Source organism: Ranitomeya imitator, chromosome 1, assembly GCF_032444005.1.
Source record: "Ranitomeya imitator isolate aRanImi1 chromosome 1, aRanImi1.pri, whole genome shotgun sequence".
Taxonomy (NCBI): Eukaryota; Metazoa; Chordata; class Amphibia; order Anura; family Dendrobatidae; genus Ranitomeya; species Ranitomeya imitator.
This window is the reverse complement of record NC_091282.1, coordinates 1249800686-1249819515: the sequence shown is the minus strand read 5'-3', so window position 1 is coordinate 1249819515 and position 18830 is coordinate 1249800686.

Genomic DNA, 18830 nt, shown 5'->3' with positions numbered 1-18830 from the left:
GCTGTTCCTTTCTTTGAAATCTCGCTCTTCTGGAGACCCTGCTCAGCAGGTTAAGATTATTATATCTTTCCTGCGGGGTGACCCTCAAAATTGGGCATTTGCATTGGCACCAGGGGATCCTGCGTTGCTTAATGTGGATGCATTTTTTCTGGCATTGGGTTTGCTCTATGAGGAACCTAACCAGGAGATTCAGGCTGAAAAAGCTTTATTAGCTCTCTCTCAGGGGCAAGATGAAGCAGAAATATATTGTCAAAAATTTCGGAAATGGTCAGTGCTTACTCAGTGGAATGAGTGCGCCCTGGCTGCAAAGTTCAGAGATGGCCTTTCTGAGGCCATTAAAGATGTTATGGTGGGGTTCCCTGCGCCTACGGGTCTGAATGAGTCTATGACTATGGCTATTCAGATTGATCGGCGTTTACGGGAGCGCAAACCTGTGCACCATTTGGCGGTGTCTTCTGAACAGGCACTTGAGACAATGCAATGTGATAGAGTTCAGTCTAGAAGTGAACGGCAAAACTATAGGCGGAAAAATGGGTTGTGCTTTTATTGTGGTGATTCAGCTCATGTTATATCAGCATGCTCTAAACACACAAAAAAGGTTGATAAGTCTGTTGCCATTAGTACGTTACAGTCTAAGTTCATTCTGTCTGTGACTCTGATTTGCTCATTATCATCCATTTCCGTCGATGCCTATGTAGATTCAGACGCTGCCCTGAGTCTTATGGATTGGTCATTTGCCAAGCGATGTGGGTTTAGTCTTGAGCCTCTGGAAGTCCCTATTCCTTTGAAGGGAATTGACCCTACACCTTTATCTATGAATAAACCTCAGTACTGGACACAAGTGACCATGCGTATGACTCCCGTTCATCAGGAGGTGATTCGCTTCCTGGTATTGTATAATTTACATGATGTTCTAGTACTTGGTCTGCCATGGTTACAAACTCATAATCCAGTCCTTGACTGGAAAACAATGTCTGTGTTAAGCTGGGGATGTCAGGGGGTTCATGATGATGCACCTCCGATTTCTATCGCTTCATCTACTCCTTCTGAGGTTCCTGTATTTTTGTCTGATTATCGGGATGCTTTTGAGGAGCCTAAGCTCAGTTCGCTTCCTCCTCACAGGGATTGCGATTGTGCTATAGATTTAATTCCTGGTAGTAAATTTCCTAAAGGTCGTTTGTTCAATCTGTCAGTGCCAGAGCATACTGCTATGCGGGATTATGTTAAGGAGTCCTTGGAAAAGGGACATATCCGTCCATCTTCGTCCCCTTTGGGAGCAGGTTTTTTTTTCGTGGCCAAAAAAGATGGGTCCTTGAGGCCTTGTATAGATTATCGTCTTTTGAATAAGATTACCGTAAAATATCAGTATCCTTTGCCTTTGTTGACTGATTTGTTTGCTCGCATTAAGGGGGCTAAATGGTTCACTAAGATTGATCTTCGGGGTGCGTATAATCTTATACGAATAAAGCAAGGTGATGAGTGGAAAACCGCATTTAATACGCCTGAGGGCCATTTTGAGTATTTGGTAATGCCTTTCGGACTTTCTAATGCTCCTTCAGTCTTCCTGTCCTTTATGCACGATATTTTCCGTGAATATCTGGATAAATTTATGATTGTGTATTTGGATGATATTTTGTTTTTTTCTGATGACTGGGAGTCTCATGTTCAGCAGGTCAGGAAGGTGTTTCAGGTCCTGCGGGCTAATTCCTTGTTTGTAAAGGGCTCAAAGTGTCTCTTTGGAGTCCAGAAGATTTCTTTCTTGGGGTATATTTTTTCCCCTTCTACTATTGAGATGGATCCCGTCAAGGTTCGGGCTATTTGTGACTGGACGCAGCCTGCATCTCTTAAGAGTCTGCAGAAGTTCTTGGGCTTTGCTAATTTCTATCGTCGTTTTATAACTAATTTTTCTAGTGTTGTTAAGCCTTTGACGGATTTGACTAAGAAGGGTGCTGATGTTGCTGATTGGTCTCCTGCGGCTGTGGAGGCCTTTCAGGAACTTAAACGCCGGTTTTCTTCTGCTCCTGTGTTGCGTCAGCCTGATGTTTCGCTTCCTTTCCAAGTTGAGGTTGATGCTTCCGAGATTGGAGCGGGGGCGGTTTTGTCACAGAGATGCTCCGATTGCTCGGTGATGAAGGGATGTGCGTTCTTTTGTGCGGTCTTGTGAGGTTTGTGCTCGGGTTAAGCCTTGCTGTTCTCGAGCCAGTGGATTGTTGTCACCTTTGCCTATCCCGAAGAGGCCTTGGACGCACATTTCCATGGACTTTATTTCGGATCTCCCTGTCTCTCAAAAGATGTCTGTCATCTGGGTTGTGTGTGACCGCTTTTCTAAAATGGTTCATCTTGTACCCTTGCCTAAGTTGCCTTCCTCCTCTGAGTTGGTTCCTCTGTTTTTCCAGAACGTGGTTCGTTTGCATGGGATTCCGGAGAACATCGTTTCTGACAGGGGATCCCAGTTTGTGTCTAGATTTTGGCGGACGTTCTGTGCTAAGATGGGCATTGATTTGTCCTTTTCGTCTGCATTCCATCCTCAGACGAATGGCCAGACGGAGCGAACTAATCAGACCTTGGAAACTTATTTGAGGTGTTTTGTTTCTGCTGATCAGGATGACTGGGTTACCTTTTTGCCGCTGGCCGAGTTTGCCCTTAATAATCGGGCTAGTTCTGCTACCTTGGTTTCTCCTTTCTTTTGTAATTCGGGGTTTCATCATCGTTTTTCCTCTGGTCAGGTGGAGCCTTCTGATTGTCCTGGAGTGGACATGGTGGTGGATGGGTTGCATCGGATTTGGAGTCATGTGGTGGACAATTTGAAGTTGTCCCAGGAGAAGGCTCAGCAGTTTGCTAATCGCCGTCGCCGCGTGGGTCCTCGACTTCGTGTTGGGGACTTGGTGTGGTTGTCTTCTCGTTTTGTTCCTATGAAGGTCTCTTTTCCTAAGTTCAAGCCTCGGTTCATCGGTCCTTATAGGATCTTGGAAATTCTTAACCCTGTGTCGTTTCGTTTGGATCTCCCGGCATCGTTTGCTATTCATAATGTGTTCCATCGGTCGTTGTTGCGGAGGTATGAGGTACCTGTTGTTCCTTCGCTTGAGCCTCCTGCTCCGGTGCTGGTGGAGGGAGAATTGGAGTATGTTGTGGAGAAGATCTTGGATTCTCGTGTTTCCAGACGGAAACTCCAATATTTGGTCAAGTGGAAGGGTTATGGTCAGGAGGATAATTCTTGGGTGGTTGCCTCTGATGTTCATGCTGATGATTTGGTCCGCGCTTTTCATAGGGCTCATCCTGGTCGCCCTGGTGGTTCTCGTGAGGGTTCGGTGACCCCTCCTCGGGGGGGGGGGTACTGTTGTGAGTTCTGTTTTTGGGCTCCCTCTGGTGGTTACTGATGGTACTGGGTGATTTGTGTTCTGCTGTCTCTGGTGTCCACCTGTTCTATTAGGATTTGGGAGTTTCCTATTTAACCGGGCTTTCTTGTCATTTCCCCGCCGGCTATCAAGGTTATCAGAGTGTTTGTTACCTCAGCTTCTGGCTTCAGTAATCTTCAGGACAAGCTAAGTTTTTGATTTTCTTGTTCCACGTTTTGCTTTATTTTTGTCTTGTCCAGCTTGCATATAATTGTTTCTTTGCTGCTGGTTGCTCTTGTGGGCTGTAATTGCTCCTCATGTTCCATGAGTTGGAACATGAGTTCAAGTAATTGCAGGATGGTTTTTTGAAGGGTTTTTTGCTGACCGCGCAGTTTACTTTTGTATCCTCTGCTATCTAGTTTTAGCGGGCCTCATTTTGCTGAATCTGTTTTCATACTGTGTATGTGCCTTCCTCTCATTTCACCGTCATTATATGTGGGGGGCTGCTATTTCTGTGGGGTATTTCTCTGGAGGCAAGAGAGGTCTGTGTTTCTTCTAATAGGGGAAGCTAGATCTTCGGCTGGTGCGAGACGTCTAGGATCAACGTAGGCACGTTCCCCGGCTATTGTTATTTGTGTGTTCAGGTTTAGGGTCGCGGTCAGCTCAGGTTCCATCACCCTAGAGCTCATTGGTGCTTGTCCTTTTGTGATTCCCTGCCATTGGAATCATAACAGGAGAGCTGTAACAACTCTGCTGCATCACCAACAGCCCCAGCAGTCCCCTTTAAGCAGCGTTGGCCATTCCTAGCTGAGTACCACAGGTGGTGTCACGAACAAATTCCCTATAAACTTTATTTCCCCTTCATTTCATCATATCCATTGGATGCCCAGGATCACATACTGGGTCACTGCTGCTGTGGTACATCCTTTTAAGAAACGGCCCTGTACCGAGTATCCCCATGGCTCTGGCGGGTGCTGAATTGCCGCCCTCCAAGACTAAAAACATGAGCTCTCAGCCACCTCAGAAATGGCGCATCAATAAGATGCTTTGCCTTCCTCTTCCCTCTTGCCCTGGTATGGTGGCACATAGGGTAATATTTGTTGGGTTGATGTCAGTTTTGAATTGTTAGCTGGCATAAAGCCCAGAGTTTAGTAATGGAGAGTTGTTTATAAGACACCCCCATTACTAAACCCATAGTTAGATTGTAAAAAAAAATAACACAAATAAAATCCTTTATCTGAAAGAAAGACACAGACTTATTTAATGAAATAAAGCCAACATTACAAACGTGCCATCAAGCCACAACTATTACATTCACTTGCCACCACACCAGGGCAAACAGGAAGAGCCCACTGAAGCACCTGATTTGGCACATATAATAGATGTACCTTTTCTGAAGCGACTACAGGCTGCTATTTTTACCGTTCTCCAATCTTCGTGGCCCCTTCACAGTCTGAGAATACCAGCCCTCAGCTGTCTGCTTTAGCTTGACTGTTTGTCAAAAATTATGGGGACCACAAGCCAATTTTTTAATTATTTATTTTAAAAAACACGCTGTGGGGAACGCTCTATTTTAGATAACCAGGCATAATATAGCTGACAGCTGGGGGCTACAGCCCACAGGTGTCAGCTTTAGCTGCTCTATTTATTAATAACAGAGAGGACTACACACAATTTTTTTTAAATTATGCATTTATTCACTTTGAACTCATAACTAGTGTTGAGCATTCCGATACTGCAAATATCGGGTATCGGCCGATATCCGCTGTATTGAAATTCCGATACCGAGTTCTGATAATTTTGTGATATCGGATGCCGGAATCGGAAGTTCCTATAGTGCAATGATGCACTATAATGGAGTGTGGGCAGTGCGTGGGCGGAGACTGCATGTGTGTGCGGGCGGGGTCTGTGCGTGACCGTGGGGGGGTCTCTGCATGCCTGCCGGGGGAATGTGCGGCATGCCGGGGCTCTGTGCATGCCTGCCGGGGCTCTGTGTGGCATGCCGGGGCTCTGTGCGGTGTGCCGGGGCTCTGTAAGGGCGTGCCGGGGCTCTGTGCAGGCCTGCCAGGGCTCTGTGCGGCGTGCCGGGGCTCTGTGTGGGCATCGTCCAATGGGACTACAAGTCCCATCAGACGATGCCAACTACAGTGACAGTGATTGACACATTAGCCAATGATGGGACAGTAGTAGTCCCATCATCCGGCTAATGTGTTGAATGAAAAAAAAAACCAACAACATACATACTACATACATACTACATACATACATACTACATACATACTACATGCAATACATTCATACATTACATAAAATACATACATACAGACATACAGAACATTAAACATAGAGTTCATACTCACCATTACTTGTCATTTTGATCCCTGAAGCCAGTGTCATCTGTAAAAAATATGAAAATAACAAACAACCAATATACTCCCTGTCCGCAGAAATCCACAAGTGTCACATGACGATCTCCCGTGGAGAATGGCAACATCAGGAACACAATGACGGGAGGAAGGTATCCTTCTGCACTGTATTCCTCCGCCGCTGTAAAAAATAGTCCCTAGTCTCACTTTTGGCATTGCTGTGTGAAAAATTTTCCCACGCAGCAATTGCCATAAAGTGAGACTTTGAACTTTAGTAACCTCAGTGATAATAATAATAATAATAATTTTTATTTATATAGCGCCAACATATTCCGCAGCGCTTTACAAATTATAGAGGGGACTTGTACAGACAATAGACATTACAGCATAACAGAAATACAGTTCAAAACAGATACCAGGAGGAGTGAGGGCCCTGCTGCTCGCAAGCTTGGGGAAAAGGGGAGACACGAGAGGTGGATGGTAACAATTGCTTTAGTTATTCGGACCAGCTATAGTGTAAGGCTCAGGTGTTCATGTAAAGCTGCATGAACCAGTTACCTGCCTAAGTATGTAGCAGTACAGACACAGAGGGCTAATACTGCATAAAGTGTATGAGAACATGATACGAGGAACCTTTTTTTTTTTTTTATTATAAATAGGCCACACAGGGATCGTTAGGTTAATGCATTGAGGCGGTAGGCCAGTCTGAACAAATGAGTTTTTAGGGCACGCTTAAAACTGTGGGGATTGGGGATTAATCGTATTAACCTAGGTAGTGCATTCCAAAGAATCGGCGCAGCACGTGTAAAGTCTTGGAGACGGGAGTGGGAGGTTCTGATTATTGAGGATGCTAACCTGAGGTCATTAGCGGAGCGGAGGGCACGGGTAGGGTGGTAGACTGATACCAGGGAGGAGATGTAGGGTGGTGCTGAGCCATGGAGTGCTTTGTGGATGAGGGTAGTAGTTTTCTACTGGATTCTGGAGTGGATGGGTAGCCAGTGTAATGACTGGCACAAGGTAGAGGCATCGGTGTAACGGTTGGTGAGGAATATGATCCTGGCTGCAGCATTCAGGACAGATTGGAGCGGGGAGAGTTTTGCAAGAGGGAGACCGATTAGTAGAGAGTTACAAGTAGAGAGCCATTGTCTCCTGTCAGTGTGTCACTGAGGGTCCTATAGAGCAGTGACATCACCCGATGTCCCTGTTCTATAGGGGAGATCGTTGTAGGACACTTGTTATTAATTGGACTATGGCGGACAGGTAGTATACGGTTTATTATTTTACGTTTTTTGCAGGCGCTGAAGTATGATAAGTATGGTTAAATGAAGAATATTAAAATACTTTTGTCCTAATGTGTGTGTGTTTTATTAACCCTTTATTACTTATGGTATGGATTAATAATGGATAGGCGTCTTATTGACCCCTCTCCATTATTAACCCGGCTTAATGTCACCTTACAATAGCAAGGAGACATTAACCCCTTATTACCCCATATCCCACCGCTACACGGGAGTGGGAAGAGAGGGGCTAAGTGCTGGAATTGGTGCATCTTGCAGATGCGCCATTTCTGGGGCGGCTGCGGACTGGTATTTGTAGCCGGGGGGGGGGGCAATATCCATGGCCCCTCTCAAGGTTATGAATCTCAGCCCGCAGCTGTCTGCGTAGCCTTTCTGGCTATAAAATATAGGGGGACCTCACTTCATTTTTTTGGGGGGTCCCCCTATTTTAATAGCCAGTAAAGGCTGCGCAGACAGCTGCAGGCTGATATTCATAGCAGGCTACAAATATTGGCCCCCGCCCGTCGGCTTTCCCTCTCTGGTGCAGAAAATTGCGCGGGAGCCCACAACGTTTTTTTCCATTTTTTTTTTATATTCAACGCTCATTAGAAACATTGGCCTTTCTATTATATATCTATGGATATATCTATACATAGATATATTTATAGATAGATATATCTATAGATACATAGACGTATCTATCCATATATCTGGCTGCTTTCACACATCAGGTTTTTGCCATCAGTCACAATCCGGTGAGTTTTGAAAAAAACGGATCCGGTGGAAAAAACGGATCCGGTGGAAAAAAATGGAACCTGCGGAAAAAAACGGATCTGGTGGAAAAAACAGATCCGGTGAAAAAACGAATCCTGCGGAAACAAAACTGATCCGGCGGAAAAAAAACTGATCCGGCGGAAAAACGGATCCTGCGGAAAAAGACTGATCCGGCAAAAAAAACTGATTCGGTGGAAAAAAACGGATCCATTTTTTTCAAAACTCGCCGGATTGTGCCTGACGGCAAAAACCTGATGTGTGAAAGCAGCCAGATATATGGATAGATACATCTACGTAGCTATAGATATATCTATCTATAAATATATCTATGGATAGATATATCCATAGATATAATGGCAAGGCCGATGTTTCTAAGGCTACTTTCACTCTTGCATTTTTAGCAATCCGTCGCAATCCGTCACAATCCGTCGTTTTGGGAAAAAAACAGATCCTGCAAATGTGCTCGCAGAATGCGTTTTTTACCCATAAACTTGTATTAGCGATGGATCACAACGGATGGCCACACATCGTGTCTGTCGTGCAACGGATCCGTCGTGTTTTGGCAGACCGTCGGCACGAAAAAAACGTTCAAGTGAAGGTTTTTCTGTCCGTCGCGACCGCCATTTTCTACGGCGCATACGCGGAGAAAACTCCGCCCCCTCACAATCTACAAGGGATGGGTGAGGATACTGTAGTTAAGGAAAGAGCTGGTTGTGCAGTGGTTTGGTCGATCGGTGATTACTGCAGGTTGTAGGCTTGCCGGAAGAGGTATGTCTTCAGGTTGTTTTTGAAGGTTTCGATGGTAGGTGAGAGTCTGATATGTTGTGGTAGAGAGTTCCAGAGTAGGAGTGATGTGTGAGAGAAATCTTGTATGTGATTGTGGGAAGAGGAGATTAGAGGGGAGTAGAGAAGGAGATATTGTGAGGAATGGAGGTTGCGTGCAGGAAAGTACCGGGAGACGGGGTCACAGATGTATGGAGGAGACAGGTTGTGGATGGCTTTGTATATCATGGTTAGGCTCTTGTACTGGAGTCTCTGGGTAATGGGGAGCCAGTGAAAAGACTGACAGAGGGGATAGGCCAGGGAATAGCGGGGGGACAGGTGGATTAGTCAGGCAGCTGAGTTTAGAATAGTTTGGAGGGGTGCGAGAGTGTTCGCGGGGAGGCCACAGAGCAGGAGGTTACAGTAGTCGAGGCGGGAGATGATGAGGGCATGCACTAGGGATTTTGCAGATTCTTGGTTTAGGAATGTATGGATCCGTGAAAATATTTTGAGTTGAAGGCGGCAGGAAGTGGAAAGGGCTTGGATTTGAAGGAGAGATCAGTGTCAAGGATTTCCCCGAGACAGTGAGCTTGTGGGACTGGGGAGGGTGGGCAGCTGTTTACTGTAATGGATAGGTTCGTTCGGGGGTCCCGTGAGAAGGGAGAAAGACAATGAATTCTGTTTTGTCCATATTAAGTTTAAGAAATCTAATGGAGGAGAAGGATGAAATGGCGGATAGACATTGAGGGATTCTTGTTAGTAGGGTGGTGATATCTGGTCCAGAGATGGAGATATGTGTGTCATCAGCATAGAGATGATTCTGAAAACTATGAGATTCTATGAGCTGTCACAGGCCAAAAGTGTAAATGGAGAAGAGCAGGGGCCTTAGAACTGAACCTTGCGGGACTCCTACAGATAGGGGGCGAGGAGAGACGTGGTGTGTGAATGGGAGATGCTGAATGTTCGGTCAGTTAGGTATGATTAGATCCAGGATAGGGCCAAGTCTGTGATGCCAAGGGATGAGAGGGTCTGTAGTAATAGGGAATGGTCCACTGTGTCAAAGGCAGAGGACAGGTTCAGGAGGAGGAGGATAGAGTAGTGTTGCTTGCTCTTGGCGGTTAATATGTCATTGCTGACCTTAGTTAGGGCAGATTCAGTGGAGTGGTGTGACCGGAAGCCTGATTGTAAGCGGTCGAAAAGGGAGCAGGAAGACAGATGGGAGGACAGTTCAAGATGGACGTGTTGTTCCAGTAGTTTTGAGGCATAGGGGAGAAGTGATATAGGGCGATAGCTAGATACAGAGGATGGGTAAAGAGAGGGCTTTTTGAGGATAGGTGTGATTGAGGAATGTTTAAAGCTTGAGGGGAAAACACCAGTTGTTAGTGATAGGTTGAAGAGATGGGTTAGAGTTGGGATGAAGACTGTGGCGAGGTTTGCGATGAAGTGGGAAGGGATCGGGTCAAGTGCAGAGGTGGTGAGATGCGATCCTGAGAGTAGAGTGGAGAGTCAATCTTCTGTAATAGTGGAGAAGTTGATTTTGGAGGGCTGGGTAGTTGGAAGGAAGGGCTCTGGGGGTTGTCGACTAAAACTGTCTCTGATGTTCTCAATCTTCTGCTTGAAAAATGAGGCAAAGTCTTCAGCTGAGATGAGTGGGGAGGGAGCAGGTGCTGGGGGACGGAGGAGAGAATTGAAGGTGTTGAATAACTGTTTAGGGTTGTGAGACAGGGAGAATATGAGAGATGAGAAGTAGGTTTGTTTAGCTGTGGTGAGTGTGATCTTGAAAGTAGTGAGGGACTGTTTGAATGGGATAAAGTGCTCATTGGAGTGGGATCTTTTCCATCTCCGCTCTGCAGCCCTGGATGCTTGCCTCAGTTATGTGGTCAGGCTTGTGTGCCAGGGCTGTCTGTTGATTTTGCGAGCTTTGGTGTGTGTGAGAGGGGCAAGAGATTCCAAAGCTGCAGGTATTGTGGTGTTATATAGAGTGGCAGCGTCATCCGCATTGTGTAGGGAACTTATGTCTGTGAGAGGAAGAAGGGATTCAGGGAGTGAATGTAGATCAAGGTTGTAACGGGGTCTACTGGGCTGTAGTACCTCTTTCAGCACCTCCCCGTGTTTCAGGAGGTCCACTCTGCTTTTGCTAGATTCTGAATGAAGGACGCTGGCAGGAATTTCTTGATTACATGAGAACATATAAAAGCTGACTGCTTCTCCACGTATTTCCAGTCTAAAGAACACACTTTATTCACAGCAAACAGAATATATAACACAGATACACAGGGCAGGCTAATAGGAAAACAGCAGGCCAGACATACATTACAATAACCGCAGGGGGCCGGAGCCTGGCGATATTTACTGTGGGAATTACAAAGGTGGGGGAGGTCAGAAAGAGAATATCTTGTCCAGGGGTGCAGCCTGTGGACTGATGCATTTCACATGGAAACTATATTATACATACATATACTGCATAACATATTCTTGGTGCTGGGGGTTCTGTAACACGGCTCCCCTTTTCAGCGACGCGATCGGCATACACAGTCTGATCCTTAACGGATCGGTTTGGGGATGACCGAAGTTTATGGGGTTGGTACAAGTTCCGTTTGTCGACTTAGTCCTTCGGCATTACCATTTTGTTTGCCGGGTCTGTAGTGGATGGTGAAGTCCAGAGGTTGTAGGGCTAAACTCCACTGCAAAAATCTGGCGTTGTCTCCAGAGACCCGATTAAGCCAGACTAGGGGATTATGGTCCATTAGGAGGGAAAACTGTCGTCCATACAAATATGGTTGTAACTTTTTGAGTGCCCATACTATTGCCAGGCACTCCTTCTCGATGGCTGCATAGCTCACTTCACGGGGCAGTAGTTTCCGACTCAGGTAAGCTACTGGGTGTCCTTGGCCGTCCGGCCCGACTTGGCTTAGTACTGCCCCCAATCCAAACATAGATGCGTCTGTGTGAACAAGGAAACATTTAGTTGGATCGGGTGCGGCCAATACAGGGGTATTGGTGAGGGCGTCCTTTAGCTGGTGGAAGGCTTCCTCCCACTCTGGGGTCCAGGTTACTTGGCGGGGTTGGTTCTTACAGGTCAGATCAGTGAGGAACTTGGCTATGCTGCTGTAATTGGGAACACATTTCCTGTAATACCCTGCTGTCCCTAGAAACGCCATGACCTGGGTTTTAGTGCGTGGGGTGGGCCATTTGGCTATGGCCTCAATCTTGGCTGGTTCTGCTCTCTGTTTCCCACTTCCCACCCAATGCCCTAAATACTGAACCTCTGCTTTGCCCACGTGACACTTGTTTAGGTTCAGGGTGATTCCGGCCTTGTGGATCCTGTCTAATACTGTCTCTAGGTGATGTAGATGCTCTTCCCATGTCGCGCTGTAGATGGCGATGTCATCCAGGTAGGCACACGCATAGTCCTGGAGACCATCCAGAAGCCGGTCAGCCAGCCTCTGGAAGGTCGCCGGGGCAGTCTTCATCCCGAATGGCATAACTCGAAACTGGAATAAGCCAAACGGGGTGACAAATGCTGACTTGGGAATAGCATCAGGACTAAGGGGAATCTGCCAGTAGCCTTTGCACAGATCGATGGTGGTCAAATACTTTGCCCCTGCCAGCCGATCTAACAAGTCATCCACACGCGGCATGGGATACGCATCCGTCACTGTTTTCTCATTGAGCTTACGATAGTCTACACAAAACCATGTAGTCCCATCCTTCTTGGGCACTAACACTACGGGGGATGCGCAGGGACTATCTGACTCTTCAATGACCCCTAAACGCAACATCTCTTGTATCTCTTGTCGCATCCCTTCTCGTACAGACTCAGGGACGCGGAAGGGGGGTTGTCACAAGGGGGTCTGATCCTGGGTCTCAACCTTGTGTTGTGCCAGGTGAGTGTACCCGGGTTTCCCTGAAAACATCCTCTGTCGCTGCCTCGACAACTCCTCCACCTGCTGTCTCTCCCGGGGACCTAAGTCTTCACGCCAGTGTTCCTGGTCCCATGTTTTAGACTGAGTCCTCTCCCCTAAGACATCAGGCAAGGGAAGTCCGGCTAAATCCTCTGCTTCATGTGCACAGATGGCCACTACCTCTTCAGGGCGCTCCTGATAGGGCTTCAGCATATTCACGTGGAACATGCGGATAACCCTGGGGTCGTCACAATCGGTGACATTATAGGTGGTGTCGGCTATTTTCCCCACTACCTGGTAGGTCCCCTGCCATGCAGCTTGGAACTTGTTCTGCCTAGTGGGCTCTAACACCAGGAACTTCTGCCCTATTTCCAAGGTGCGCTCTCTGGCCCTCCAATCGTACCATACGCGCTGGCGCCGCTGGGCCACCTGCATGTTCCCACGTACAGCCTGGGTCAGCTCCTGTAGGCGATCCCGGAATTCCAGCACATAGGGTACAATAGGCACCCCTTCTATGATGCCCTCCCCTTCCCAGTGTTCTAGCACTAAGTCTAGGGGTCCCCTTACCCGTCTCCCGTATACCAGTTCGAATGGGGAGAACCCCTTGAATCCTTGGGGCACCTCTTGATAGGCAAACAGTAGGTGAGGCAAGAATTTCTCCCAGTCCCTGTAGGTCCTGGTAAAAGTCCCAATGAGTTGTTTTAACGTCCTGTTAAAGCGTTCACACAACCCATTGGTTTGCGGGTGGTACGGGGCGCTTCTAATGGACTTTACGCCGCACAGCTTCCACAGTTGGTTGGTCACCTCTGCTGTAAACTGGGTACCCTGGTCTGAGATAATCTCCCGGGGAAATCCAACCCATGAGAAAACCTGGAGCAGGGCAGCCGCCACCATCTCTGCCAGTATGTTAGGTAACGCAAACGCCTCTGGATACCGTGTGGCATAATCTACCACTGTCAATATATACCTTTTCCCTGATGGACTGGGTTTGGCTAATGGCCCTATCAGATCGACCGCTACTCGGCTAAATGGTTCCTCCACAATGGGGAGGGGGCGTAATTTGGCCTCGCATCGATCTCCCCTCTTGCCAATGCGCTGGCAACTGTCACAGGTCTGGCAGTATTGATGAACATCATAGGTTACCCCAGGCCAAAAGAAGTTTTGTGTCAGACGATGCCTGGTGCGACTGACGACGAAGTGCCCGGCCAAGGGTATCTCATGAGAGATTTGCAGTAACTCCTGCCTATACTTCTTGGGAACTACCAGCTGTCGTTTTATAGTGGGGCTCGTCCCTGTGTGGTGCTGCTCTGTGATCCGGTTGAGGAGTCAACATATAACTGTTCCCCTTCCAGTACCCCTCTCCCTTCCTGTGCCTTCCCACGATATCTCTCCAATGAAGGATCCTCAAGTAAGTCCCTCTTAAATTCGTCTGGGGTGGCCCAAGAAATGTGTCTGGCTATGGGAATACGTGTAAGGCTGGGATGTCTTACCTGGGCCTCCTCTGAGTGTGATTCCGCCTCCGCAGCTCGAGCTTGTCTCCGGCTGGTCACAGGATATGTCTCAGCCAGAGGGGCAACCGAGAAGGCAGAGAACATGGGCACCAAGTCATTTCCCAGCAAAACGTCTGCAGGCAAATCCTCCATCAAGCCGACCTCAACAAGGCCATCCCCAACTCCCCAGTTCAGGTGAATCCTGGCAGTGGGCAGTCGATGTATGGCTCCCCCTGCTACACGGACTGCCACTGTCCGGTCCGTCTTCTCTTGGTCCCGGACGAGATGAGGCTTCACAAGGTTCAAAGTTGCTCCGGAATCTCTTAGCCCCTGCATGCGTTTCCCATTAACCCACACGACCTGTCGATGCTGTTGTCGATTATCTGCCCGGGCTGCCTGCACGGGGTCTACTTCATGCAGCACTTCCTCCATGTCTTCCACCCCTTGGTTAGTTGTAGCCCCCAATGCCGGGTCAGCTTCGCCTTGGTAGCAGTGTACAGCAGCCCGGCGGAAGGTAGCTGTTCCCGCCTTTGGCCACTGGGTATGCTGAGTCCGGCTGACGGCAGGTGTGGCACCGTGCCCCAGGGGAACTGTGGTAGGCCGGGTTTCTAGCTGGTCCCGCTACAATCTTTGGTGGTTTGGGGCCCTCCAGGTCCATGGGTGGACCCCTAGTGACCATCTTTGATCCGGACAACTGAGGCCTCCTGGCGTCATGATGTTCATCGGCCAGACGAGCAGCTTCCTCAAGAGTCATTGGCCGCCTGTCCCGAAGCCATTCCTGTGTCTCGGGGTTTAGTCCATTAAAGAATCGTTCTAACAAGAAGAGCTGGAGGACATCCTCCTTAGTGGTTGCTTGGATCCCTTGTACCCACTGTAGCAGTGACCGCCGTAATTTACAGGCCCATTCAGCGTGGGTATCGGTTACTCATTTTATAAGTCCGTGGAACTTTTGGCGGTATGCCTCTGGTGTCAGCGCATACCGGGCCAAGATCACTTCTTTGATCCGCTCATAGTCCATACAGTCCTCATCAGGTACCGTGCGATAGGCGTCCGCTGCCCGGCCTGTCAGCTTGCTGGCCAGAATCTGAATCCGTTCCTCCAGCTTCACTTGCTGAAAGGCACACTGCCACTCAAAGTCAGGCAGAAAGCCATCAATGTCTTCCTCTGCCTCCCCCAACTGTCGGAAGGCATTATACTGGATCTTTTTGTGTCTTACTGTTGAAGGTACCTGGCCGGAGGCCAGAGCTCCCCTTGCTCGCTGTCTCTCCTCTCTCCTCTCTGCCATCTCCATCTTGGCCAGTTCCACTTTGGTCCGCTCTGCCATCTCCATCTTGGTTAGCTCTATCCTGGTCCGCTCGGTCATCTCTTCCTTCAGATCAGTACGCACATCAGCCATCACCTCTTGTATGATCTCTACTGCAGGGTTTGGGCCATAGAACGCCAGACTGTTCTTTACCTCCCTCTGGAATTCAGTCTCCTACACGTTCACATTGGGGGGCGCTGCACTGTCGTGTTCCATGATGGCTGCTATCAAATCCGCTTTTGTTTTGTTGCTGGCGATTAACCCTCGGGCTTCCACCAGATCTTTTAATGTAGTCCTCTTTAACTTCTGGTAGTTGTCTTCCATTCATTCCTTTCTTCCTGTAGAAGGGGTATCACATCCCGCTTTCTGCCACCAGTGTAACGGGGTCTACTGGGCTGTAGTATCTCTTTCAGCACCCCCCTGTGTTTCAGGAGGTCCACTCTGCTTTTGCTAGATTCTGAATGAAGGACGCTGGCAGGAATTTCTTGATCACATGAGAGCATATAAAAGCTGACTGCTTCTCCATGTATTTCCAGTCTAAAGAACACACTTTATTCACAGCAAACAGAATATATAACACAGATACACTGGGCAGGCCTGTGGACTGATGCATTTCACATGGAAACTATATTATACATACATATACTGCATAACATATTCTTGGTGCTGGGGGTTCTGTAACAAAGGTGTTTAAGATTTCTGCGAGGGTGTGCAAGTTTGTCGAGTGGGGATTGTAGATAAGGAGTGGAGAGGGAAGAGAATGTGAGTAGATTGTGGTAAGAAAGAGGAAGAGGTGAGTTGGAGAGGTTAGATAGAGAGCAGAGGCGGGTGAAGATGAGGTCCAGTGTGTGACCATTTTTGTGAGTGGCTGCAGAAGACCATTGAGTGAGGCCGAAGGAGGAAGTGAGAGATAGAAGTTTAGTGGCAGCTGAGAGGGAAGTGTCAATGGGGATGTTGAAGTTGCCCATGATGATAGTGGAGATGTCCGCAGAAAGGAAATCAAGTAGGCAGGTAGTGAAGTGGTCAAAGAAGATGGTGGCTGGCCCTGGGGGGCAGTAAATGACAGCCAGTTGGAGGCTGGTGGGGGTATAGATGTGCACCTCAAAGGAACGGAGGATAACAGAGGGTGGAAGTGGGATTGGGGTTAAGGAGCAGTTATCTGACAGGAGAAAACCAACTCCTCCGCCATGCTTGCTGCTGGGGCGGGGTGTGTGAGAAAGGTGGAAGCCGCCATACGAAAGTGCAGCAGGAGAGGCTGTGTCAGAAGGTGTGAGCCAGGTTTCGCTGATGGCGAGGAAGGAAAGTTTGGTAGTAACAAAAAGATCATGGATGTAGGAAAGCTTGTTGCAGCCAGAGCGAGTGGTCCACAGAGCTTCTGTTAGTGGACCTGGGGAAGTGGGGGCTGGACGAATGGGTATAAGATTAGAGAGGTTATGGAAATTTGTGATAGAGTGTATATGGGAGGTAGAACTGATTGTGGCGATGTGTTGAGGAGGACCAGAATTTGGAGAGATATCACCAGTAGTGTTGAGCGATACCTTCCGATATTTGAAAGTATCGGTATCGGATTGTATCGGCCGATATCCGAAAAATATCGGATATCGCCGATACCCGATACCAATACAAGTCAATGGGACACAAATATCGGAATGTATCCTGGAATGGTTCCCAGGGTCTGAAGGAGAGGAAACTCTCCTTCAGGCCCTGGGATCCATATTCATGTAAAAAATAAAAAATACAAATAAAAATATGGATATACTCACCCCTCCAGCGGACCCTGGACCTTTGCGGTGTAACCGGCAGCCTCTGTTCCTAAGAATGAGCGGGTGAAGGACCTTCAATGACGTCGCGGCTTGTGATTGGTCGCGTGACCACTCATGTGACCGTTCATGCGACCAATCACAAGCCGCAACGTCATCACAGGTCCTTCACTTGCTCATTCTTAGGAACGGAGACTGCCGGTTGCAGCGGTTAAAACCAGGGCGCGTCCGAGCGTGAGTATATTAAATTTTTTTTTATTCTTTATTTTACACATAAATATTCATTCCGATCCCGATTCCCGATATCGCAAAAATATCGGAACTCGGGATCGGAATTCCGATACCGCAAATATCGGCCGATACCCGATACTTGCAGTATCGGAATGCTCAACACTAATCACCAGCAGTGAGAAGGAGTAGAGAAAGTGTTAGCAGGTGGGGGCAGGAGAGGGCATGAGGGGGCTGTCTGTGCTTGGAGACAGAGGATTGTATGTTAAGGAACAGTTCTGAGGAGGAGGTGAGATGGATGGGGAGGATTGAAGAAGAGATGAACTGTTCTTTACTAAGAGTAGGGAGTAGGGGAGTTTGCAGAAAGTGAAGAATTATAGAGGTGAAAGTCAAAACAAACAGAAACATTGTTTACAGTAGTGACTTGCCAGTTACCTTCAGTTCCCTTCTGCTTCATTTCTGGTTTTAATTCTAAATTAATCTTCACACTTCTAGGACACACTTATAGGAATCACACTGCAGACTGAAGTCATTGCAGTCATTGCAGACTTGCACTATGCAATATATGTACAACTAAGTGCATTCAGGTGTGAAGCAGAGAGGAGTGGTCTCTGCTCATCTGGGTCAGAGAATTAAGGGTGGACCAGATGCATGCAATCAAGCCAGAATAAACAGCATCATAAATAACATAGGGTAAGCTGGGGTTAGTTGAAAGGCATACCATGAGAATGTTAGGAGCAGAGGAAAGTCTGTGTGGAAAGTTGGGTGATGTACTATGTGCACTTCAGGCAGAGCAGGCTGGAGAGCTGGGTGCATGAACATACCTGTAGGAAGAATAGACATGCTGGTTAGAGTGCGATGATAGCAGATAGCAGGGCACAGTCTGTATACATCCTTCTGGTTTTAATTCTAAGTTAATCTTCACACTTCTAGGACACACTTATAGGAATCACACTGCAAACTGAAGTCATTGCAGACTTGTACTATGCAATATATGTACTATGAGGTAATAAGGGGTTAATGTCACCTTGCTATTGTAAGGTGACATTAAGCCAGGTTAATAACGGAGAGGCGTCAATAAGACACCTATCCATTATTAATCCAATAGTAATAAAGGGTTACTAAAACACACACACATTAGGAATAAAGTATTTTAATATTCTTCATTTAACCATACTTACCATACTTCAGCGCCTGTAAAAAACGTAAAATAATAAACCGTATATGACCTGTCCACCGTAGTCCAATTAATAATGAGTGTCCCATGATGATCTCCCCTATAGAACAGTGACATTGGGTGATGTCACTGCTCTATAGGACCCTCAGTGACACACTGACAGGAGACAATGGTTCCTGCAGAGCATCACTGAGAGGTTACCTTATGGCAATTGCTGTGTGGGAAAATTTCTCACACAGCAATGCCAAAAGTGAGACTAGGGACTATTTTTTTACAGCAGTGGAAGAATACAGTGCGGAAGGATACCTTCCTCCCGTCATTGTGTTCCTGGAGCCCCTAGAGAATGATCGCATCAGCTGATGCTGCCGTTCTCCACAGGAGATCGTCGTGGGACGCCCGTGGATTTCTGTGGACAGGGAGTATATTGGTTGTTTGTTATTTTCATATTTTTTT